Genomic DNA, 27,376 nt, shown 5'->3' with positions numbered 1-27,376 from the left:
AGTTTTTTTGTTAGTTTATCTTAAGAGTACATTGTTTATGTTAAAAACAATAAATTTTCACTCATTAGAAAGAATAGTCACCTGCTTCTATGGAGCTTTTTCTGATCTCTGGAAGTATCTGTGATATTTTTATCTTTTGAATTGCCTTCATGAGTACCTTTTCCATTGCTACATGTTGTATTTACTATTAGATTATGATTATTAACCACTTTTTTTCTCCTTCTACTAGAATGTGAGTTTTATGAGAGCAAGAATATCTAAATCATTTGTGTATTCCTTACTGTGTTCAATCAGTGCTTTGAAGCCTCAACTTTAATGCCTGCCATATATAGCCTAAATTGTGGAAGTAACTAAGCCGAGTAAGGTAAATTTGTGTTGGACTAAATTCTATCTTAAGAATTGTGAAGCACTTCAAACCCTTTAATGAACAAAGCTGACTATATGTAAACAAATATTTGGATTGGATGCTGTTGAGGCTTCATCCCCAGTTTCACTTACTTGGTATGCATTGGGGTCTAGGCATCACTTTTTTTAAAGACCATCCCTCCCACCCACTCACCTAAAATTCTTATATGCAGCCATATAAGATATGATAAAGAGAAAGATATCTCACCTTTGAATCATTTTATTATTATTACTTTATATGTAATTTATTGTCAAAATGGTTTCCATACAACACCCAATGCTCATCCCAACATAACCTTTGAATTAAAGAACAATCAGCAGATACATAAACTCTGTGTACTATTGTATTATTTCCTAGAGTTATTTACCTACTTTAAGTAACTTTTCTCCTTGGTTAGTAAAAACTTGTGTTTGTATCTAGGGAGTATTATTCTCTTGAACTAGTCTTTACTTCTCACTAGAGAGTGTAGTTTCTTCATTTGCTTTTAGATAATTAGTGAAGTATATACAGACACATTCAAGAGAGACTGGTCATTGTTCTTCTGTGCTATGAATATTTATCATCTTTGGCTTTGACATTTGCTTCTACTTCATTGATACTTCTTCAGTGCCTTGCTTTCTTTTGGCATTGACATTTTAGTACCCTTTGCCATTATATAATACATTTTGGGAGAATTATTGTGTATAAAAATTCCCAGGATCTTTCTCACTATTACAAATTTAATTGAATGAGACTCCTGCTTTACTAAGCTTCAGCCTGACCTGAGCTAAGGTGTCTTTCCTGGTTAGCTGCTTTTCTGAAATGTGTCCAGACCTGATCTGCATGTTTTCCTAGTTGTTGTTATCTCTCTTCTATTCTTTATCTTTGGCCTTCCCAAGCTTCTCAGAGTAATTAACTGATGCTCCTCAGCTTCATAATCGCCCCATCCTGTGATTTTTGAGCAAAGTTTAGTTTTGCAAGTTGTGTCAATCATAGCATAATGTGGAGAAGGGGAGGGATTCATAGCAGTGACAAAGCTTGGATTAAAGCTATCTAGTAAACCAAACCTGAAAGAGAAAATAGATCTAGGCCTCCACATTGTTTCTTAGGGATCCTGGTCTTCAAATGAGCCTAGAATGTGATTGTCTCAGGACGGACTCATGTGTGGCTCACAGTGACCTATGGGGGTTTAACTTTAAAACAGACTGGGGCTTCAGTTACAGAAAGTTGATGAAATAAGAGTAGGACCAAGGCTAAACCAAATGGCTTAAATGTAAAGGTGGTCTCCAGTAGGGTCTGACAATCTAAAATTTTAGATAGTAGTTGTTACCACTAAGTTTAGCACAACTTTTTATATCGTGTCAGGTCTTCCTCATTGCTCTGCCACCTATAGCCTTCACTTCCTCTCTAGAATGAATTTCCTCCCAGGTCATGACTTTTGTCCACTTCTTGCTTCTCCTAATCTAGCAGGCCATAATCGAAATAGCCTGTTCTGAAGAACAACAGGGGGAAATAAGAGAATTTCAAAATTTTGCTCAGTTTGGAACATCCAGGTCTAACTCAGCAAAAGCAAGGAGTTTTGCTGTCCAACTAAATGGAATACCTTATTCCTAGAAATTCCTGGTGTTTCTCCTCTCATATTTGCATAATGACTCCAGAGAACAGAAATGTGCCCTATCTGACTAATGGATCACACAGAAAAGTTCTAGTAGAATTTAGCTCTTGGGCTCAGAAAAGTGAATGTTATGCAATTACTTTTTGAGAGGTTCGTTTCAAATCAGGTACATAATTAGAGAATGAAGAGATATTAGATGGAATACCCAAGCATATTTGCCAAACTTAGTAATCACCCTGACACTCAAAAAAATTTTTTTTGCATCAGAAGATTGTACTTTAATATGATTGTGTATGTATGTGTAATGTAAAAACCTTATTTGCAAATGAACCATTAAAGAGAGCATTACCATTAAGCAATGTTACACATCTTGCTTAGGTATTTCAACATGTCACTCCGCATAATCAGTTTGGAAAACTCTAATAAATCAAATCATGCATCTATCCTATGACCCAGCAATTCCACTTTTCAGCATACCCAAGAAAAATGAGTGCATATGTCCATGAAAAGACATACATAAGAATATTCATAAGAGCTTTATTCATAATAGCCAAAGCTAGAAACAAGCCAAATGCTTGTTAACAGAAGAATGGATAAATGGTAGTATACTTATACAGTGGAAAACTACACAGCAATAAAAAGAACATGCTACTAGTACACATAACAACATGGATGAACCCCATGTGGATTACGTTGAGTGAGAAAAGCCAAATAAAAAGAGTACATATGTATGATTTTATTTATATCAAATCCACGAAGGGGCAAACTACTTGATGAAGACAGGAGACCAAATACTGTTTACCTGGGGGGGGTCGATGTGTATGGGAGTGTAGACTGGGAAAAAGAAGGAGGTTAATGGAAATGTTCTATATCTTGATCTGGGTGATAGTTATAGGAAGAGGAAAAGGAAGGTTGCAGGGGTGGGGGGAATGTGTACTCATACAGTAAAAATTACCTGCTGCATACTTAAGATTGGTGCATTTTACATAGTTTACTCTGTGTTTATCCCAGAGAAAATTAACTCCAACATGCACTGTCATACAAACATAGAAGCAATTTTATTTAAGCCATTTACATTCAAATGGATAAAGCCAGATGTGTTTCAATGTTCAACACATGTGCATGTCTAAAATAGTCAGCCTTTGGAAGACTTAATTGGTTGGCATAACAAAAATGGCTGATGATTATGCAGTTATTCTTTTGTTCAAGTAGTTTAAAGGCTTTATAAACTGATGTGAGTGTAATGAACACGATAAGTCTAATTCATAAGAACACTTATCTTGCATCCAAGGAGAGTTAGTTTTATGAACAAAATAATTTTAAGACTTAAAATCTGAATATAGGCTCCTGTTTTTTATTTGTCTTATTATTCTATACAGCAGAAGTGCCAAGATTATTGTAGGTCTTAAGGAAATTCTGGGAGCCAATATAATCTGGTGATTCACAGACTCCTCTATTTCCTAGAAGTATGATCTTGGGCAGTGTCCTTAGTTTGGGAATAATAGTTAGCAGGATTAAATATGTTAATATGTTTATAAGGCTAAAATTGTCCCTAACCCATAGTATATGCTAATAAATGTTAGATACTTTATCACTTAAAGTAAATCAGATGGCAAATATAGGTAAAATACAGCCAGCATGATGTTTCCTTTCCAATACAGAAATCTCTCAACTTTAGTAACTTTCCTTTATAAATAAGGATGCATTTTTCCAACAGAGCCATATTCTCTTGTATCAAAATTACTTTAAAAACAGAGACTATGGGTAAAATAAAATTAGGATACACATGTATTATTTCAGGCTGAGAAATGAACAGAGCAACTCTAGTTGATCTACAGACCTATGAGTAAGAGGAATAATGCTTATTGCTATATACCACTGAATTTTGGAGTAGTTTGTTATATAGCATTATGTGTCAATAGCAAAGTAATATACTAGGTAGCTAGTCATCTAGAGTAGAGGTTGGCAAACCATGGCCAGTGAGGTAATTCTGGCCTATGGCTTATTTTTTTAGATTCATGAGCTAGGAAAGATTTTTATATTTTTAAAAGGTTGTTTAAAATTTTAAAAAAACACTTTGAATATGCAACAAGGGTCTCATAGGGCCTGAAAAGCCTAAAATTTTTAGTTTCTGGCCCTTTAGAGAAAAATTTGCTTATCCCTGCCCTACAGTAAAAGGTAAGGAAAAGAGAAATTCTCACCATAGCCATGGCAAAGGAAAAGACATTTTTATGCCCACCACAACCTTCTTGTATGGGTGTCCCCAACTGGACTTTGTATGTTGTATAGTGAGTAAAAGACCACAGCACTTTTGGGGAGACTGTGTATGTCGAGTAACAGGAGATTGTAGGAGGTGAATGCCTTCAAAATTTCGTTTCTGTAGCCCACTTGACATTGCTTACCTTCAGGAGGTAGTACTGTTCATATGGATAACTGGGGAAAAGACTGACAAAAACTTTATAAACTGGAAATAATTTCTGCAGGTCCAATAGCAATTTATAGCCTGTCTTGTTTCACGACATTTAGTTAAGAAGGATTCCTAAGCTCTTCCTGGTCTTTTCCTCCTGCTGAACTATTTACACATTTGGTATTCCTTGATCTACATTGGTAGTACTGGCTGTCATTGGACAGTGAACTCCTGGGAAACCATGATGAAAAAAGGTCTCTGTAGCAGATTGAGTATGTGCTTGTATGTGTAGCTTCTGCTTCTTTTTTTTTTTTTTTTTGGTCAGCTTTGGTAGGCCCCATTGAATGAGCAGGCAAAGGCAGTGGGAAGTGAAGCAGATACATTTAATAAGTAACATCACATTAACAGAGCCATACAACAGCTGACAATGAAAAGTAGCCACTTCCTATATCCAGATAACCATGTTAGGTGGCAAAACAGTTCTGTATTCACTACCATTCATGGGTAAAGATTCTGGAAGGACATGGACCATTATTAATTCAAAGTACTTATACAATATAGACCAACATTGTTTTTGCATACAAAAATTTGGATTCTAAGCAACCTTTGGTACTTTCTCCTACCAAGATATTATTATGTACAGTGATGCAAGTGAGAGTTGTAACACTAGGTAGTTTATTTTAAAAATCTAACTTATCTTCATTATGTTTTATAACATATTTTGTTTACATGTAATTTGAAAAGAGCCTGAAACCAAATTTCTAATTGGGAAAGAGATTTAGCATTGATTGTGTGTGTGTGTGTGTGTGTGTGTGTGTGTGTGTGTGTGTGTGTTGTGTCCAAATATATATACATATAGTATATATATATGGACATACATATATATGAAATGGACATAGTCTTTGGGAGAAAGGAAGAAGCCTTTTTGGAGCAATGAAGACAACCTAAAGGTAAAACTTCTTAAATTTTCTTAATTTTGATGGGTCAATTTCAGGGGTAATAGGGGGTGGACATAAAAACTTGCCTTTAAACTAACTCCTTGGAGAGTAAGTCACTGTGAGATGGCTTGAGTTCTGTGGAAAGAAAGCGCATTAGGTCAGGAGGAAGATCCTCAATACTGGAGCACCTTTGACATCACGATGGAAAGTTTTTTGTCCTGGGAGTACAGGAAAAAGCCTTCCCCAAATGTAAGGAAGTGGGCTTGGTATTCTTCAAATGGCCATTCTGGCTCTGCAAACTTTGGATGAATTACATGGTGAAGACATGATATTTGGGCTCCTAAAGCACTCCATGAAATCACAGTTTTCAACAACTATATGATTATATGTTCATAATAAAACATTCAATATATACTTGATTGACTTCTTGGCATTTTGTGTTTTAATCCAGCTTCCCCTCCCCAGTCTCAATGCAGTTTCATGTCATCCCATCTCAACCTATCATATCCCATTCTTTTTCATTCCATTCAATCCCATTTCATTCCACCACTTTTTACAACTAACTGTTGGATACTGCTCTGTACAAAGCATTGTTAGGTGCTCATGGATTGTAACAACCTTCAAGGAGCATAGAACCCCATTGGAGAGACCAGATCATACATATGAAACAAATGGTAAATAACACAAAACCACATGCCACTAAATGACCAATTGTGCACACACATTCAGTATTTAAGAGAGGGGATATATAGACTTGGTTGATCTGAGATGGCTTCAGGGAAAAGATGGGCTTGAAGACTTGATGGATTTTGTGAAAACAGTAGGGAAGAGGTTTTGTGAAAACAGTAGGGAAGAAGGTAGGTTTTCTGGATCAGGGAAGTAATGAGTAAGGAAATGTCCAGTTGAGGGGGAATCATTTTGTCTCTCTTTTCACATACCCACCTCAGCCTATAAAATCATAGCTCTTACTCTGCTGAGAGAATTGAAGAGAATGTTTCAATTCTCTTTTACTCTTTTCAAATGTTTTCTGTGGAGACAGAAATTAATTAACTGAGTGGTGGAATGGTTAGACAATGACGTCCTTGGGTCTATGCTTCTTCTTTATAGGATTGTGCTGGCGGATTAGAGATCACTGATGTTTTTCTCTTGGCCCATCTGTGCTTTCCAAGGCCAAGTTCCCTTAAATGTCTACCCAATGGCCTCCTGTGCAGATTCAGTTCACCTTGTTTGGTTCCCAAGGTCTGGACTTGGAGTAAAGAAGTAGAAAGCCATTCTGACTTCAGACCTGAGCTATATTCTCCAAGGCAGTGAAGGGAAGGGAAAATTCTTCTCAACCCTCAAGGTCTTTGAGCTGCACTAAATTAAATTTACATGAGACAGATTAACAGGAGAAAAAAACAGTTTTCTTACATGGGCATGGAGGCCCAGTAATGAAATTGAGATCTAAAAAAATGAAAAGGCAGGCAGTTTTTTATAATTTTAGACAGATAATAAATCTGTGAGAAATTGACAGGACAAGGAAAACTCAACTTTGAAAGCTTCAATTAGTAAGGATTTCGAGACAGAATTTGGGCTTGGGTAGTACATTAATAAAAAGTAATAAGGCTTGTTTATACAGCCTTCTCAGCTCTAAATTTCCCATCACTTATAATAAGGATGTCTCTTTACTTCCTGGTACAGGGGTGGCACCTTTCACATGGGAGATTTCTTTCCTCCTTTCAGTGGGATGGAGGAGGATCTGAGTCTCCTTGTTGTATAGGTTTTCTCTTTTGTAACTTTTACTTAAAATAATTAATATACCAGAGCACCTGGATGGCTTGGTTTCTGCTTGGGTCATGGTCTTGCGGTTTGTGGGATCAAGTGCCATGTCAGGCTCTGCGCTGACAACATGGGGCCTGCTTGGGATTCTCTTTTTCCATCTCTCTCTCTGTCTGCCCCTCCCACCCCTCCCTCTCTAAAAAAAAAAGACAAAACTTAAACTAATAAGTGGTACATTTTGGTGCAGCCTGCCCTTGCCTGAAGTTCTCTCCTCTGAAACTTCCTTGAAAGTTTCACATATTAAGAGTTGAGCTAGTAGAAAAATGAACTATTGGAGCCTCATTAAGATAAAAAGCTTCTGCCTTGCAAAGGAAACAATCAACAAAACTAAAAGGCAACCGACAGAATGGGAAAAGATATTTTCAAATGACATATCAGATCCAAAATCTATAAAGAAATTGCCAAACTCAACACCCCAAAAACAAATAATCAAGTGGAGAAATGGGTAGAAGACATGAATAGACACTTTTCCAAAGGAGACATCCAGATGGGTAACAGACACATTAAATATGCTCAACATCACTCATTATCAGGGAAATACAAATGAAAACCACATTGAGATACCACCTCACACTGGTTAGAGTGGCTAAAATTAACAACTCAGGAAACAACAGATGTTAGCAAGGATGTGGAGAAATGGGAACCCTCTTGCACTATTGGTCGAAATGCAAACTGGTGCAGCCACTCTGCAAACAGTGTGGATGTTCCTCAAAAAATTAAAAATAGAACTACCCTATGACCCAGAAATAGCACTAGTAGGAATTTGTCCAAAGGATACAGGAGTGCTGATTAATAGGGACACATGTACCTCAATGTTTATAGCAGTGCTTTAAACAATAGACAAATCATGGAAAGAGCCCAAATGTCCAGCAACTGATGAATGGATAAAGAAGATGTGGTTTATATATACAATGGAATACTACTTGGCAATGAGAAAGAATGAAATCCTGAAATTTGCAACAATGTGGATGGAACTGGAGGGTATTGTGCTAAGTGAAATGAGTCAGAGAAAGACAGATATCATATGTTTTCACTCTTATGTGGAACTTGAGAAACTTAACAGAAGACCATGGGGGAATGGAAGGGGAAAAAATAGTTTCAAACAGAAGGGTTGCAAACACATAAGAGACTCTTAAATATAGAGAACAAACTGAGGGTTGATGGGGAGCCAGGAAAAGGGGAAAATGGGTGATGGACATTGAGGAGGGCATTTGTTGGGATGAGCACTGGGTGTTGTATGTAGTGATGAATCATGGGAATCTACCCCCGAAACCAAGAGCACACTGTATACACTGTCTGTTAGCTAACTTGACAACAAATTATATTAAAAAAAAGAGTTGAGTTAGTAGATTGTTCCATCTTTTGAATCAGTCTCTTAATTTTCACAGGTCAGTTAAGTTAAACTCATTTCAAAAGGCCATGTTATAAGTATGTTCTTAAATTTAGGCATATGTTTCAAGTAAGTATGTATTAAATAAGAGAATTTCTATGAAAACACAAAAATAATGGTTAATGACTGGCTGAAATTCTAAACCAAGTTCTGAATTTTTAGGCCAGCCAGTCAAGATTTGTAGACATTAGACTGGAAGCATCTTCGGACAGAGTGAGGGCAGGCAGTGGCAGTCTGACATATTTTCCAGGTTTGTAGTTCACGTGTCTTTGATGATCGTTGAGTGGACCACTGACCAACAAGCGTGAAGACTGTCTATACATGTGCCGTTGTGGTAATTTCTCTGAAGTTTACATCAAGTTGTGTATATTTAGCTTGCAGGGCTTCAGGAAAAAGGCAGCTTTAGTCACAAAATGATTTCAAGCAAAAAGGATAGTGGAAAAAAAACACATTATTTGAGAGTGTTGTAGCCTGGCATTTGAGGAATCTAGAAGAAATCAGGATTTAATCCAGTTTATAATTAATGGTATTAGAATTAATATCTACATAGGTGTGTTATTGGAACATAATTTTTCTCTCTATAATTTTCTCTCTATAATTTTTCTCTCTATAATTCTCTCTCTATATATCATTTTTATCAATGATAGCCAAATTAAGACTAATTTGTTTGCAAAATAAGTCTAGTTAAAAAAAAAAACAACCTTGGTATGATTATTTACATGAGTGCAGCAAGAATAGCGATTGATCATGTAGGTTCTTTTAAATCTTCTTTGCTGGAATTTTTAAATAAGGAATCTCTAGACTGAATTTTTAATAGCCTCTCGAGGCCAGAAGGCAAACCAAATACTTGCCATCAGACTTAGCCTGCAGTACCTTTAGATTTGGGTTGATTCATCTCTTCTCAAGGTCCCCAAAATATCCCGAGATTCTTACACCTGCCAGGAAGTGACCTTCTTTATTCACCTGGTAATATTGCTGAGAAACTTGTAAGCAAGGTATCAGGCTATTTTCCCAAGGGGCATTTTTGGCTTTGTATAGTCAACCTTAGTTCCTTAAAGCTGTCTGAACATATCTGAGTCTATGCATGTGTCTCAAATATGACATTCCAATTAAAGCCTTGGCAATATAACCAATGTTTCCAATTGTGTCCTACTATAAGGAGAACAGATTCTTAGTGAACTTATGCAGAGAAATAGGTTGCCATTAAAAATGTAAGAGCACTTATTGAGAGTTTCTCAATTCTGGGGAGATCCGGTAAGGAGAAAAAGAAATGTTCAGTTTGTTCACAAAGGTATACGTTATCAAATCACTGTAAGTCAGTTAGCTTAAGAGAAAAATTTTCCCTACATGTAGAAAAACAAAACATTAAAAAAACCCAGAATATTTCAAACAAAAATGTTATAAAAATTATAATAATCCTTCTCAGTTTATTTAGTCACATGTTATTACTTCTTGTTCTCCTTGAATTCAGTTTTTCCATTAGTTCCAGAAATCCTTACTTAGTTCAGTTTTCTGATCTTAAGTTTATCAGAAACCTGTGTTTGTTGAAAGTCTTCTCCATGAATCTCTCTGAAAATGAAACACATTTGTAGGAAGCTTTGGTTAAAGCATTTGAGTAAAAGGATAACTGTCTGTATATGATAAAAGACTTTAAAATGGCCATGGTTAGGGAAAGCTGGGTGGTTCAGTTGGTTGAGCATCTTACTCTTGATTTTGGTTCAAGTCATGATCTCACAGTGTGTGGGTTCAGCCCTGCATCTTGCTCTGTGCTGACAGCGTGGAGCCTCCTTGGGATTCTCTCTCTCCCTCTCTCTTTGCCCCTTCCCCCCTTGTTCATTCTCTCTCTCTCTCTCTCTCTTTCTTTCTCTCTCTCTCTCAATAAATAAATAAACTTTTAAAAAATAAACAAAATGGCCATAGTTAAAGATCTGATTAGAGTTTATTACAATGCAGTTAACAAGGAAATTTGTTTTTTTTGGTGATATACAAACAACACTTTAAGATAATACATATCAGAATAGCAGATTTCTAGGAGTTTTTAAATACAATATTAGAATGCTTTAATTCAATTCAATTTTATTTTTACTAATCTTTTTATTTTAATTCCAGTATAGTTAACATAAAGTGTTATATTAATTTCAGATGTACAATATAGTAATTCAAGAACTCTATACATCAGTACACAGTGCTCATCATGATACATGTAGTCTTAATCCCCTTCACCTATTACACCCATGCCCCCTACCAACCTCCCCTCTGATATTTTGTGCTTTAAATGAGTACCTGCAGATAAAGGTTTTTTTTTTTCAACAAGAACATTTTTTTTCCTGGAACATACTTCAAGAATACATGGTTCTAAAAGATGTATGTAAAACATTCCATCCAGGAAAAATAGAATACACATTTTTTTTCAAGTACACACAGAAGAATCCCTTGGTTAAATCACATAAAAAGAGATATAACAAATATTACAAATTTAAGAAGACTAAAATTATAACAAGTATATTTTCCAACCACAATGGTATAAAACTAAAGATCAACAATAAAACAAAGCTGGAAAATCTACAATATAAATATTTGATATTTAATATGTAAATATTAAACAACACCCTACTGCACAGTGGGCCAAATAAGATAACAAATAGTAAATCAAAATATGTTTCAAAACAAAATAAAAAGAAAACACAATATTCCAAAATCTATGGGATGCACCAAAAGCAGATGTTAGAGTGAAATTTATGCTATAAATGCCTGTATTAAGAAAAAGAACTTCAAATAAACAACTTAACATTACACCACAAGGAACTAGAAATAGAAGAAACTTAGCTGAATTTAGTAGAGGAAGGAAATAACAAAGAAAAATTAGAAATAAAGAGACAAGAGTAAACAATAACATAACATTGAAAGTTCTGACCAAAAATATAAACAAAATTGGCAATGCTTTAACTACATTACCTAAGAAAAAAAAGAGAGAAGACTCAAAAACCAAAATGAGAATGGTAGAGAAAAAAATACAACAACCACAGAAATACATGGTGTGATAACAGATTACTATAAATATTGATAAACAAATCAGATAACTTAGAAAAAAACCAGATAATTCCTAAAAATTCAAAAATTACCAAGGTTGAATCATGAATCTTGAATCTAAGAAGGAAATCTTAGAAGAATAACAAGAATGAAAGTTGAACAAGGGAGCAAAAATCTCCCAGCACAAAAAAGCCCAAGACCATATGGATCCATTGGTAAATTCTACCAAACATTTAAAAAAAGAATTAATGGCAATCTTTATCAAAGTCTTACAAACAATAGAATAGAGGGATCACATTCAAAATCATTCCATGATTCCAGTACTACCTTGATACCAAAGCAGGATAAAAACAATATAATACAAAAAAAGTCTGGTTTGTTCCACATAAGTATTGACACTCTGACTTTATTTTGACATCCATTAGCATGATAAATCATTCTCCACCTCCTCACTTTCAATCTGGAGGTGTCTTTAGGTCTAAAATGAGTCTCTTACAGGCAACATATAGATTGGTCTTTTTTCTATATACATTATGACACCGTATGTCTTTTGACTGGAGCATTTAGTCCATTTGCATTCAAAGTAATTATTGATAGATGTATGTTTATTGCCATTTTGTTACTTGTTCTGTCATTGTTCTGGAGATTTTCTCTGATCCTTTCTTATCTTTCTTGCTTTTGGTCTTGCCTTTGCATTCAAAAAGTTCCCTTTAATATTTCTTATAAGACTGGTTTAGTGGTCACGAACTCCTTTTGTTTTTGTCTGAGAAACTCTTTATCTCTCCTTCTATTCTGAATGATAGCCTTGCTGGATAGAATATACTTGGCTGCAGATTTTTCCAATTCAGCACTTTGAATATATCACGCCACTCCCTTCTGGTTTGCCAAGTTTCTGTTGAGAAATCTCCAGTTAGCCTTAGGGGTTTAACCTTGTAAATTAAGGACTTCTTTTTTCTTGTTGCTTTTAAGATTTTTCCTTTATCACTGTATTTTTCAATGTAATTATATGTCTTGGTATTGGCCTTCTTTTGTTGGTTTTGATGGGATTTCTCTGTGCCACCTGGATCTTGATAGATGTTTCCTTCTTAAGATTAGGGAAGTTTTATGCTATTATTTCTTGAAATAAATTTTGTGCACCCTTTTATCTCTCTTCTGGGACTCCTATAATACGAATGTTATTATGTTTGATGGAGTCACTGAGTTCCCTAAGTCTAGTGTCTTGTTACACAATGCTTCTTTATCTCTTTTGTTCAGCTTCATTATTTTCCACTATCTTGCCTTCTAGGTCACTAATTTGTTCCTCTGCTTCTTCCAGCCTGCTATTCATTGCATAAAACCTGTTTCCAATTTTGTTTATTGTATTCTTCATCTCTGATTGATTTTTTAAACTCTTTCATCTCTGTGGTAAGGGTCTCACTGATTTCTTCTTTTTTTTTTATATGAAATTTATTGTCAAATTGGTTTCCATACAACACCCAGTGCTCATCCCAAAAGGTGCCCTCCTCAATACCCATCACCCACCCTCTCCTCCCTCCCACCCCCCATCAACCCTCAGTTTGTTCTCAGTTTTTAACAGTCTCTTATGCTTTGGCTCTCTCCCACTCTAACCTCTTTTTTTTTTTTTCCTTCCCCTCCCCCGTGGGTTCCTGTTAGGTTTCTCAGGATCCACATAAGAGTGAAACCATATGGTATCTGTCTTTCTCTGTATGGCTTATTTCACTTAGCATCACACTCTCCAGTTCCATCCACGTTGCTACAAAAGGCCATATTTCATTTTTTCTCATTGCCACGTAGTATTCCATTGTGTATTTATCCAAGGGATACAGGAGTACTGATGCATAGGGGCACTTGTACCCCAATGTTCATAGCAGCACTCTCAACAATAGCCAAATTATGGAAAGAGCCTAAATGTCCATCAACTGATGAATGGATAAAGAAATTGTGGTTTATATTCACTGATTTCTTCTTTACTCAAGCCCCATGAGTATCCTTAGGATTGTTGCTTTAAATTCTCTGGCAGGCATGTTACTTATATCTGTTTCACTTAGATATCTGGCTTTGGTCTTATCTTGTTCTTTCATTTGGGATAAATTCCTCCATCTTGCCATTTGTCTAAGTCTGCCTTCTCTGTGTTAGAAAAGCCAGTTATGTCTCCTGCTCCTGCAAGTAATGGCCTTATGAAGAAGAGGTCAAGTAGTGCCCAGAGCCTCACACTTCAGGGAGTGTCTCCAGCATGTGCTGCATGTGCTTTACCATAGCATTTTGACTGCTTTATCCTTCAGTCCAGTGGTCTGCAGAGGCTCTCCTTGCCTGCTGTGGGCAATGATTGGTTCCTGGCCTGAATGTGGCAAGTTTTAATTAGGTGTGCTCTGGTCTACTTCTGAAATGAGACCTGTCACCATCTCTACCAGAACTAAGGCCCTTAAGAACTCTGGTCAGGAGATATGATGTGGACAGGGTTTTGTGCTGGTCTTCTTTGGGAGGGGCTCATTGTGCTGGGACTGAGGCAAACTTGACTGAGAAAGGCAGTCCTGCCCGAGTGCCAAGGGGTGGGGCTTAGTGTAACCAAGTAAAACTGCTAGTTTCAGTGCTGAGCTCCTTCCCTTAGGTGGCTCTATGCTTAGCAGATGAGTGGGGGAGGAAAATGGCACTAGCCAGCTCCCTTGTTTCCAGAGCATGTCTCCCTGAAGGCTGCCTCTCTAGGAAGCACTCCTAGAATAGTGAATAATCTCGCTGCTGTGTGCCCCAGGTGTTTTTCATATTGTCTGCCCCCAGGTAGAACACTTATTTTAATAATATATATCTACCCAAATATAATTTAAGAGTGTTTAGTATCACTTATTTGATGATGCTTCCCATGTAGTTTAACATAACAAATAAGCCTAATTAGCTTGATTTCTCACAATATTTTTGAAATGTTCCAGGAGGTCTCTAGAGCACTTCAGTTAGATTGTGGTCAAAATATATCATTTTAGAATATCATTTGGGGAAATATGTAAAAAAAATATTAAAAGGTTTGGACATTTGATTAAATTGAATCCCAGATCATTATGAAACACTATTTATCTATTTAACCAAAGTGACAATAGAAGATTTTTAAAGGCAAATATAAAAGGTTACATAGTTGTGAACAAAACTTGGATCTTTTAGTATTAAGAAGTTTCAGTTGTCTTGAATAATGAATGTTTTGATAAAGAGAAAACATAGGATTTTTGTTTTTTAGGCAGATTACATTAAAGGTAGAGAAAACTTTGTTTACAATTTCTTATTAAGAAATTAGAATCTAAGAAAACTTTGGTTTTTAACAGAGAAAAAACAAACTGTAATTTTGTACCAGTATGCTGTTGATATTAAAACTAATTTTAAAAAATTTATTCTAATCTTAGCCATTAGCAACCATATGTAAAATTAATTTTTTAAGGTTTTTTTTTATGAATGTTTTATAACTCTATATTTTACATTCAGATTTTATCCTAAATTTTTCATCTTTAAGTAACCAGCCTCACTTTAGGGCAATTCTTTTCCTTAACAAAAATGTATTTAATTAATTAATTTATTTATTTATTTATTTAATGTTTGTTTTTTGAGAGAGAGCAGGGAAGGGGCAGAGAGAGAGGAAGGCACAGAATCCAAAGTAGGCTCCAGGCTCTGAGCTGTCAGCACAAAGCTCAACATATTGCTCAAACTCATGAACTGCAATATCATGACCTGAGCTGAAGTCAGATGACTGAGCCATCCAGGCGCCCGTATTTTTTTTTTAAGTTTATTTATTTTTAGAGAGAGCATGCATGTGCATGAGCCAGGGAGGGGCAGAGAGAGAGAAAGAAAGAGAGAGGGAGAGAGAGAAATCCCAAGTAGGCTCTGCACTGTCAGTGCAGAGCCAGATTCAGGGGCTCAAACACATGAACCATGAAATCATGACCTGAGCTGAAATCAAGTCAGGCAATTAACTGACTGAGCCACCCAGGTACCCCAATAAAAATGTATTTCTGTTTCTAAAATGTTTTCTTATCTTACTTTCCTTGTATTCAGAGTTGTTTCTCTTATTATCTCTAGGAGTCTTAATTACATTTATTAGAATTCTTAATTAATTCTTAACTTTCTTGTGTCCAAACTAAATAGTAAGCAACTGTGAACTGTTATGCCAGAATTTTTAAATTGGCAAATTTATTAATACATTTCATAATTTAGAAACATGTGTTTCTTCATAGTACAATTTTCCACTAAAACACAAAACATGTTTTGCTAACCATTTCTTTATAAAAAGACAAAAGACAAAATTCTCAACACTCAGTGTTTATAACTTTATCTTTTTGGGAAATGACTTAAATATTTAATGAATTCAACCCAATTTATCATTTAATTTAGCAAAATTTTAAGGTTTTAGGTTACCAGAAATGTTTTGGAGAAACTTTTAAAAGTTTATCTGAAAACTTTTAATGTTATTTACATTTATTTATTTGTTCTTAAAAATTATGCTTAGATTACCCATAAAAACTTCAAGAGACCTCAAAGTCAGTCATCCTTTCAAGCTATTATTACTATTTTAAACAATTTGTGACAGAGATAACTTATTTGACTTTAAGTAAACACAGGCAGAATAAAAATTTTAATTTTAATGTAATAACTTTAAAGACATGTCTATTTTAATTAAAACCAACAACCTTAAATTAGCTTTAATAGTGAATATTTTCCCAGATAACATGAACTTGTAAAATATTTGGGTTAGTTTCTGTCTTTCTGTGAGTTTTAGAATGCCCAATCCTTACAAGTGCTTGTCTTCAAACCAACTAAACAGAGCTTTTTTACAAATTAATTTTTGCATTAGCATTTGGAGGTAGAGAAAATATCTCACATTTACAGCAGACATGGACACATATACAAATATACAAACAAGAGGCAAGCAAACTCTTATAGCTTTTATTTTATTAATATTTGTGCAGAGTACATTATAGGCCCAATTTCCAAATGCCTGCTGCTGCTGCTGGTTCTTCTTTTTCTTCTCCTCCTCCTCCTCCTCCTCCTCCTTCTTCTTCTTCTTCTTCTTCTTCTTTTTAATGAAAAACTTTTCCTTAAAGTTTGCCTTCAAAGAACGGTTCATAGGTCCTAGAGAAGAGAGGTAGAAGGGTTTACCGAGAAAGTATCCAAGTTTTCTCTAAGGTGGAGATTTGGAACATATCTGCCTGTTATCAGAGAGATGTTAGAGTCTGGGCTTAACAGCCCTTTCAGCAGTTTCTATTTTTTAAAATCAGTTTGTATTTTCCCCCTCCCCCCCTTTTTTTCTTTAGTCTCAAGTGGACTAAGTGCTGTGTTTACACTTCAACAATATGGTAAGATTTGTAACTTTAAAGGAACAGAGAAAGAAAGAAAGGATTTTTTTTCTAAATATAAGACAGTTGTGTTGCAGTATTTTGATCTTTTATAATATCCACAAACATTTTGAGAGTAATAGGTAAGATTTATAAAGATGGGTGGTGGGCTTTGACTTGATTTTAGAGTTGCATCTCCAGTTTTGTAGATACTTGTAAGACAAAGACAGTTGTTTTTAATTCCCCCTCAAAACTGGATTACAGCCTGAATATCAAGGGACTGACCCACAGTTTCAACTAAATTTGTTTCTTTATGTCAGGGAGATTTTTAACTAAAATGGGAATCAGAAGATTTATGCCTTTGTAAAATCTGTATAATGAATTTAACAAAAGCCTTCTTTCTGGGTACACAATTCAACCTTGGCTTCTATTACTCTTTGAATACTGACCTTTTGCAGTTCATATGTAGGAGAGGCTAAGAGAAATTTTGATCATGTTTCCTCTGTGAAGGGGGTTTTTCAGGGGGCAGTCTAAAGTGCCTAATAATCATAATATAATCTTGGGCTGGAAGAACTCCCCTTAGCAGCTAGTCTAGGTCTCTGTGAATGAGGTTGTGAATAGCAATTAATCTCCAATTATTCTCTAAATTTGGTCAGATCTTTTGAAAGTGGAGGAAAAAGGGCTTTATAATTTAAAAGATCCTCTGCTGTTCAGGGGATATGAATTCTTTGTAGTGCCGGTGGGGTTTGGATACATCTGTGAAAGTTATTGCATAGAAATGCCTGAAGTTGCCAGAGCTTGATTAGAGAGCAAATTGAGCCATACTGCCTGTCTCAGGTGTTTTTGCTAAATTCAGTTTTGGCTTTCAGTATTTACAAGAGTAGCCTGGATATGTTGAACCTTAAGATTAGGCCACAGTGCTTTCTGCAAATCTTATAGGGAGAGGGAAGTTAAAACAGGCAGATGGAACTGGATTTTAAGAAGGGGAATTTTCAGTGGATGTGGACATTTATTTGTCTTAAGTCTAATATGTATTTTTTAGTTTATTTATTTTATTTTGAGAGAAACAGAGAGAGAAAAGGCAGAGAGAGAATCCCAAGCAGCCTCCGCGCTGTCAGTGCATAGCCCAACATGGGGCTCAATCTCACGAATGGTGAGATCATGACCAGAGTCGAAATCAAGAGTCAGATGCTTAACTGACTGAGCTACCCCGTTTCCCCTGTCTTAAGTCTAATTTTATTCTTTTATCTTATAAAGGGAGTCCCTAAGGCCAGCTAGTATTCTAATAAGACAACTGAGAGATCTTTATAAAATATTTTTTTTCAAATATAGCCAATTTAAAGGATCCATTGTCTGGCCATTGTTGGCTATTTGTGAATAGTACCTATTAATAGTGACTCAAACCAATAAGCCTTTTAATGCTTTAACCAGAGATGCAAGAGACATCCACAGAGGGCATAGAATGAGCCCCCATGATTCAAATGTTCTTTCCCAAAATTAGTCTAAGAAAGTGTAGACCGTTTTTGCACAGGTGGTAAGGATAGTATAGTAAGTACAGTGTCTCTGGTCTCGCATGAAATCATGAGATACCTTCTTTTACAGACCTGCTCATCTGTGACACTGGGCACATGCTACTGGAGTGCACTTTTTCCAGCACTGATAAGCAATGAAGGTTGAGACAACAAAGGCCCCTTGGGGGCTGAGGCCTCTTACGACTTAGTCCCCTGAGAGTTTGCATGGCTGGACAAGGAATGTGCTATCTGTAACTGTGTGTCTTGGATCCCCAGTCTATTTGGCCACCAAGGACACCCTGGTAAGTGCACACTCTGAATAGCAGAGACCAGAGAGAATGTTCTCACTAGTCATAAAACTAAGCTGTTAGGACACAGAACAAAATGAAAGGAAAAACCTCATTCAGTTTTTCTTATATGCACATTAACAGCTTAGGCTGTCTTGCATCTCTTGGAGCCACACTAATATGTAGAAGGGATGTGCTTCAGGAATGGGGAGGTGTGTTGCTTTACAGTGTACCTTGTTGCACAGAAGTTTTCTTGAGGTTGGCAGGTGACCTAGTGTCAATTTAACCTGTTCTGTGGCCAACTTATCCTAATATGGGACTCTTTGCGTTAGGTGGCAAACACTCTAATAGCTTTTAAATGCTTCATCCAGGCCCACCAGTTTTGTAGCTTTGGCTTCCAAGATGTCCCTTAGCAATAGCCTTTACCTCATGTGTGCATTATCCCACAGCAAAGTTTGTCTAAACAGACAATGGTCTGATGAGAACTATGAACTCACCAGTCTGGAGTCTGGCTTGAACAACAGGCTTATAGAGCCTATACCTGAATTCTGCCCTATGGTAATTCCTTTTTATGACAAATGACACAAAAGACAGAGAAAAAGAAAAACAAAGACCATCTCTGGGAGTAATGGGTCAGAAAACAAAAATTACTCTACCAAATTTTTACCAAGAGTCTCCAAGCCCAAGGAACTAGTTCCACATTATCTTCTCCTGCTAATCTAAATTTAGAGAGAGAAAGCAAGATTCCCACCACTCTTGCTCCGTATAATTCTGCAGGCAGAGATTACAGCAGGCTGACCTGGTGGGAAATCTTTCCTTCTGTTGACTGTATGTCTGATGTCCCAGAATCTCTTAGTTGCAGCATTGTCTAGGGCAAGTGTGTCAAGCATCCTGCTGACTATGCCAACTAAAGGGAAGGAAAAATTTTTCTCTACCCTCAATATCTTCCAAATGAACTCAGAATTAAATTTATATGCGACAGATTAACAGGAGAAAATAACTCAAAGTTTTATCACATGGGCATGGAGGCCCAACAATGAAATTGAGACCTAAAAATGATTGGTCTGGCTTAGTAAATTAGTATAAAGTAACAAGGGTTTTTTTATACATACTTTTTGGCTCTAAATTTCCCATCTCTGATGATGATAAGGATGTCTCTTTACCTCCTGGTACAGGTGTGGTACCTTTCACATGGGAAATTTCTTTCCTAATTTCAGGTGTACACGGGTCTGATTGTGTTTGCATGGGCTGTCTCTTAAGTAACATATATTTAAAATAATCAGTATGCCAAAATGCCATATTTTGGGGCAGACTGCCATTGGCCCCTACAGCAGTTTTGGTAGAAATGAAGTTGGTATTTTGACCCCTATTACATTCCTATATCTGTTTATCAATCGGTTCAAAATTCAGAAGGATGGAATGTCAATAATTATCACTTGTGAGCCATAATATAAGGCAGTAATGATCATAACATTTTCAAGTTAGGTGGAAGTGAAGAGGACAAAAGAATAAAGGACTTGTGGTAGAAAGAAGTAAGTGTTGGTGTAAGAAGGAAGGGGATAGACTGTTCTGGTTGCCATAATAAGGATGGAATATTCACAGTCTAGCTGCTATAAGAGAGGTGTAAAATTAATTTCAACACAATGAGCTAAAAATGCTAAACATTATTATAAAGAATCTTTCCAAGAATGGGAGAGGCTAATGATTTTGCTCCAGAAGTGTGTGAGAAGATCCAGGAGGAAGACGGTAGGATAATCTTGGAAGGTTTTACAGAGGTGGTATATTCCAAAAGTTGATGGTCTTGTGTGTCAGCAGCATCTCCCATATCCAACCCCACAACCCCTTGGGGAGCAGCAAGAGATGATACTGAAAAAGAAGGCAAAAGAGAGTGGTAAAGAATTTGCATTAGGTGTTAGAGGCAAGAGCCCCCTGGAGTTTGTTTCACTGTACAGATTTATACATTACAGCACAGTAGATATATCAGCCATGACACTGTTTCCCCCAGGGCCAGGAGCAAACACACCATTTGAAACCTGCCATGACCTTAGCTGGCAAGAGTTCTTTAGAGAGGAAGAGAGGCTGCCTTCCTATTTGGTTCTAAATGTGGTAAGAATTTCTCCATTAACTGAGGCTTTTCTTGGAGGTGCCTGCTCATTTTTTCTCTCAGTGGGTTCTTGCTGCTGGTGCCAGGAAAAGCTTTGGAAATGAGCGCAGTACCCATTGGGAGGCTGCAGTGAACATGCCCATTTTGCTCCATGGGATGGTGGCAGGTATTGGGAGTGGGGAATTTGCTTTCCAACTTCAGAACTCACCACAATAGGCTTCCCCTTTCCCTTACTAGTGTTTTCCTAGCTGTCTCCATCTCATAGCTTATTTAGAGGGCAAGATTGCTGAGAGTCTTTGAGTACTAACAAAAGCTCTTCCTCTGGAATGTTGGATCTGGAATTGATATTAAAAACCTTCAAACTTGGTGATTATCCTTAAGCATCTTTCAGGGGGAACATACAGGGTGGAACAAGACCCTTGAGCTCTGCTACATGTCACTTTTCCAGTGACCACCTTATTTATGAGACCACTCCCCAGATTCCTTATCCTGCTCCCCACCCTAGTACTCATCCTTTACCAATAGATTCTGTAATTTATTTATGTTGTTTGCTGTTTCTCTATCACCTGAATATAAATTACCAGAGGGCAGAGATTTTCCTTTTTTGTTCACAGCTGTATCCCTGGTGCCCAGAACACTGTCTGGCACATAGGAGAAACTCAATTAGTATTTGTTATATTTGTTTCATTTTGTATGGCAGTCCAGATAGGAAGTACAGCAGATACTGTCCACACACCCCACATCCCCTCAGCCCTTACCCCTTCCAAGCATACAAGCCTGACCTCCAACTGTGAGCACTTTGCATCTTTTTGCTTAAGGGATTTCTTTTGGCCTTCAGAGCCCATTCAGCTCTACACTACCTGACAGGCCAAAAGAATAGAGAATTAGCACTCTCTGGGAGGAGCCCACAATTAATGGCTGATTGATGGAGTTGATGGATTAAAACTCCAGCTTTCTCCCCCTTTGGTAGGTATAACTCTAAGTTCCCTGTTCTACATTATCCCCTAGAGTTACTCAGTGCAGGTAAGCTATAGTTGCCAACAGTGCCACTCACTTCAAACACATATCTTGTATTAGCTGTCTTCCCTTCCCTGGTTCACTTTCCATCCTTCATTCCCCATTTGTATTTTCTGGGATCACTTCCCAAGAAAACCATTTTCACTCAAATTCTTGTCTCAAGGGCTATTCTTAGGGGAACTCAAACTAAGATATGAAGCATTCAATAAGTGCTCAAATTAATTAATGATTATATTATTATACTACCTTTTATGCCTATTGGAGTAGGCAGCAAACTAGTGGGCTGTGGATGAGTTTTACCTGAAGATGTGTGTTGCTGAGTGGCAATATTTGAATACCTTTATATATGACATGTACTAGACAACCACCTGGTATAGGCATTCATGTAACATCTTTTGGGTCTGGAGAGTGTCTTCTGAGAGGCAGCACACGGCAATGAGAAGCACAATTTAAAATATGTTACAATCACACACTGGAATATTATTTAGCAATGAATAGAAATGAAATATAAATATATGGCAAAACTTGGACAAACCTTGAAGACATTATACTAAATGAAAGAAGCCAGTCACAGAAAATCATATATTATATGATTTCATTTATATGAAATATGTAGAATAAGGAAATATATAGAGACAGAAAGTAGGTTAGTTGTTGCCTAGGCTTTTTGGAGGGTGGGGGATCTGGGGGTTTGTTGACTAAGGTGGGGCTGGGATTTCTTTTTGGGGTAATGAAAATGTTCTAAAGATTGTGGTGATGGATGGACAACTATGATTATGTTAAAATCCATTGAATTGCATATTTCACATGGATAAATTTAAAGCATTTGAATTATATCTCAGTAAAGCTGTTTGAAAAAAGGGCTTTGATATCTGCCAAATTTGGAATCAAGTTCTTACTATGGAATATGCTTGCCATGCATGAGCCAAATGAGCTGTGCTGGTAAATGGTTAGTGGGAAAAAAGAAGGATGAGTCTTCTGTGTCTGGTTTCTTAGGAAATGGTGAATAGGGTTCAAATGAAGAGAGAGAAGTAAGGGAGAGAGCAAAGTACAGCAATGAATAATAATAGTAAAAACTTCCCCTTATGGAGTGCTTGCTATGTACCAGGTCCTATACTAGGCATTTTGGCTTCATTATCTTTTATTCTACAATTCTTCATGGTAGTCATTATTATCTCTATTTTGCAAAAGAAGAAACCAAGGCCCATAAGGATTAAATGATTAACCCATGATCACCCAGCTAGTGAGTCCAGACATAGAATCAAAAACCTAAGTCTGTCTTCATCCAGAAACTCCATGCTTCCCGTTACTAACTATATAGTAATTACAGTAAATACTTGGATAGGACTTCTGTGTGTCAGGCACAGTTCTAAGCTCTGTGTATATGTTAGCTCATTTAAACTATACTGAGGGAATGCCGGGTGAAAAAAAATTGAAGTGTGTTAGGGCCAGATTGATAAAGAGAGATTTGAAACATATATTTTTTAAAAGTTCTCTAAGTTTCCTAAAATTGGAAAATCAGAAAATTCCAATATTTGTGTGTGAATTAGAGTTTTTTGGCAGAATATTATTAGAATTATTTTGCTTTTGAAAATAACTGGTATGGCTAAGGAAAATCGAAATATTAGGCTGTTTGTAAATTGTTGAAGTTAGCCAAGAAACCATTTTGCAATTTGTATGAACTTTACCTTGTATTTAAAGGGAAGTCATTAAATGTTTATGAATGTGGGACTGCCATGATATCTTCTAGAAATGTGAATTTCTGTTCTGTGGGAATAATAAATTGGAAGGAATACTAAAGAATAAATGTGGGAATATGGCTGCTGAGGTATTAGTACAACATTTCTAGAGAGATTTGAGAGAGTGTGTTACAGAGCCAGGGTGCTGGCAGTGAACGTGGAAAATAAGGGCAGGATTATAAGGGGTGGTGTAAAGGAAGAAGTAGTAAAAGGACTTGTTGAGGAGAGGCTGAAGAGAGAAGGGTATCAAAGGCAGCTTAAAAGTTTAGAGCCTGGGAAACTGTATTATTATCCATCCCCCAGCAAATGACCCTGAGAAGGGATTAGCTTAACATGTTAACTTAGCATTTTGGTATTTCCTAAGGGGTGGAGAAATTGACAAGTAAACTTAATTCTTCTGAACTCTACTTTTAAAGCAAACATGCTTTGGAGGCATGTGCAGTGTCCTAGTCTGTATTCATGAGAGAGCTGTGGTGTGGTTCTTTTATCCAGGGCATTATTAGAAAATGTTTTGTATAGTTAGAACATTCAAGGAATGATAGATCCATTTCAGGAGCTAAGTTCCTTGGTGTCCAAATCATAATCCACTTGATATGCTTTTTTATTTTTTTAATTTAAATTTAATTCCAGTACAGTTAACATACAGTGTTATATTAGTTTCGGTTGTACATATAAAGTGATTCAACACTTCCCCAAATATCACCCAGTACTCATCTCAAGTGCGCTCCTTACTCCCCATCACCTGTTTCACTCATCCCCCCACCCACCTCCCCTCTGGTAACCCTCACTCTATTCTCTGTAGTTAAGAGTCTGTTTCTTTGAGAGCCTGGGTGGCTCAGTCCGTTAAGCGTCTGACTTTGGCTCAGGTCATGGTCTCATGGTTTGTGGGTTTGAGCCCCATGTCGGGCTCTGTGCTGACAGCTAAAAGCCTGGAGTCTGCTTTGGATTCTGTGTCTCCCTCTCTGTCTGCCCCTCTCTTGCTCACTCTCTGTCTGTCTGTCTCTCTCTCTCTCTCAAAAATAAATAAACATGAAAATTACAAAAAAAAAGAGTCTGTTTCTTGGTTTCCCTCTCTGTCTCTCTTTATTCCCCTTGTTTGTTTTGTTTTTTAAATTTCGCATGAGTGAAATCATATGGTATTTGTCTTTCTCTAACTAACTTATTTCACCTAACAGTATACTCTCTAGGTGTATCCATGTCTTTGCAAATAGCAAGGTTTCTTTCTTTTTTATGGGTAATATTCCCATATACATATATATATACATACACACATACATACATACATACACATATACATACACACATATATACATACACACATATGTACATGTATATATACACATACACACACACACACACACACACACACACACACACCAAAATCTTATTTATCCCTTCATCAATGAGTAGACACGGATTATTTCCATAATTTAGCTGTTGTAGAGAATGGTGCTGTAAACATTGGGGTGCATGTATTCTTTGAATTAGTATTTTTGTATTCTTTTGGTAAATATCTAGTTCTGCAAGCACCGACTCATAGGGTAGTTATATTTTTAACTTTCTGAGGAACTCCATACTGTTTTCTACAGTGGCTGCTTCCCAGTTTGCATTCCTACAAACAGTGCATGAGGGTTCCTTTTTTTCCCCTACATCCTCAATAACTCTTCTTGTTTCTTGTGTTTTTTATTTTAGCTTTCTGAAAGTGGTGCTGAAGAATAGTCATTGTGAAATTTCTAGAAACACATGTTCACTTTACTTCTTAGAAAGGGGAGGAATTAGTTACCCTTGCAAGTTCTCTAACTCTCTGGGGATGAAGAGGAAAAGATAAGCGATTACTTTTATTTGTTTCTGCTTAAAGCAAAATGAGTTTGAGCTTGTCTAGTTGCCTTTGACTATTCACTATCCTAGGCCCTTTTTAGAAGCAATGTGCTGTCTCTTTATTTTTTCTCTTCTTAAGGATTTAACACAAGCCCCAAGCCCCATTACTTCTTCTTATCCTTTTAGCAAACAAATTATTTTCTCCTTTCCCTTCTTGTCAAATATAATCGACAAGAAAGTATGAATTTCAACACAATTTCCCAGAATGGTTGATGACCTTGCATTTTCTTTTAAAAAAGAACTTCCCCCTAGTTTCAGTGCAATTTTTGTGATATTTGTAATTTTATGATGTTGAATTGGGTGCTATGTCATATAAATTGCAGATCTTTCAGAAAGGAGAAAGAGGAGTCCCACTCAGAAATTTACAATCAGATGAAAGGGAAAGCCTCTAGAAAAAAAGAATAGGAAATATATTTACATGAAAATAATTAGTTTTGGAAATGAGAAGACAGAGGCAATAACTCGTTTAGATGGAAAAGGAAGAATAAAATAAAATAAATGTTTTCTGTCTCCCAAAACATTGGGTCTCCAAGTTGCCCAGTATGAATTCCCTCCTTAGGTATAAACACTTACCTACTTCTTTGATATAAGTTGAAAAGTAGCAGTTGCTCCCTCCCATGCTTACTCTGGCATTGTGCCAGATATCTCCATCCTATTCATATCTGACAATACTGAAAATTTTGGGGTTGATTACTATGATGACCCAGATTCCTTGAAGTGAGGATACAAATAGTTCAAGTTATGACCATGGGTGTGTGTATATGAAGTATAGAAGTCACTAAAATTGAAGGGTCAAGAAATGTATAGGATAGGCTGTTGGATGGGTTATCCATGATGACACTGGGATTTGTAAAGACTCAGCCAGTCTTTAATACGTGGAAAGTTATATAAAAAATAAGTTGCTAACAGTGATGATGAAGAAGAGATGGTTTTATGAGACTAGGAAGATGATGGCATGAATTGTTAAATGAGGGAAGAGAAAATTAGGGTTTTTGAGATTTCTTTGTAGGGATTGGCTCATCCAATTGTTGGAGCTGGCAAGTCTGAAATCTATAGGGCAGGCTGGTAAGCTGGAAACTCAGGCAGGAATTGATGTTCCAGTCTTGAGACAGAATTTCTTCTCCAGAAAACCTCAGTTTTGTATTTCTACAAAATATTTTTTAAAGACATTAAAGAAAACCCAAGTAAATGGGAAGATATCTTGTGTTCATGGATTGGAAGACTTAATATTGTTAAATGTCCATACCACCCAGAGTGGTAATAAAGATTCAATGCAATCTATATAAAATGACCAGTGGCGTTTTTGTACAAAAATAGAGAAAACAATCCTAAAATTAATATGGAACCATAAAGGATACCAAATAGCCAAAACAATCTTGAGAAAGAAGAACAAAGTTGGAGACATCATACATTATGGTACATACAATATCATACAATACATACAATATCATACATATTACAAAGCTACAGTTATCCAAACAAGATGGTATTGGCCTAAAGAGAGACATACAGGGGCACCTAGGTAGTTCAGTTGGTTGAGCGTCTGACTTCTGCTCAGATCATGATCCCATGGTTTGTGAGTTTGAGCCCCACCTCGGACTCGACACTGTCAGCGCAGAGCCCACTTCACATCCTCTGTCCTCCTCTCTCTGTTCACCTCCCCCACTGCATGAACACACACACACACTCTCCCTCTCAAAATAAACAAACATCAAAAAAACACACAGGCAAACAGACCAATGGAACAGAATAGAGAGCCCAGAAACAAACCCACATACATATGATGAACTGATCTTTGACAAGGGTACAAAGACTATGTAATGAGGAAAGGATAGTCTGTTCAACAAATGGTGTTGGAGAAAATGGATCACCACATGGAAAAGAATAAAATTGAACCCTTATCTTACACCATACACAAAATCCAACTCAAAATGGATTAAAGATTTGA

The 27,376-nt window shown here is 36.6% G+C and overlaps 1 protein-coding gene across 1 annotated transcript in view; it reads left to right on the top strand.

Moving 5' to 3' along the window:
* Positions 1 to 27,376, top strand: part of LOC113597689 (uncharacterized) — a 385,156-nt gene that overhangs the window by 249,307 nt on the left and 108,473 nt on the right. The window contains exon 3 of the transcript XR_008290045.1: positions 18,495 to 18,705. The gene's annotated coding sequence lies outside the window, so the exon portion shown is untranslated. The remainder of the gene's footprint in view (positions 1 to 18,494; positions 18,706 to 27,376) is intronic.

The sequence above is a fragment of the Acinonyx jubatus genome, chromosome X (assembly GCF_027475565.1).
Source record: "Acinonyx jubatus isolate Ajub_Pintada_27869175 chromosome X, VMU_Ajub_asm_v1.0, whole genome shotgun sequence".
Classification (NCBI taxonomy): domain Eukaryota; kingdom Metazoa; phylum Chordata; class Mammalia; order Carnivora; family Felidae; genus Acinonyx; species Acinonyx jubatus.
Note: the sequence above shows the minus strand (reverse complement) of the source record. Positions and strands in the feature narration are given on the sequence as shown.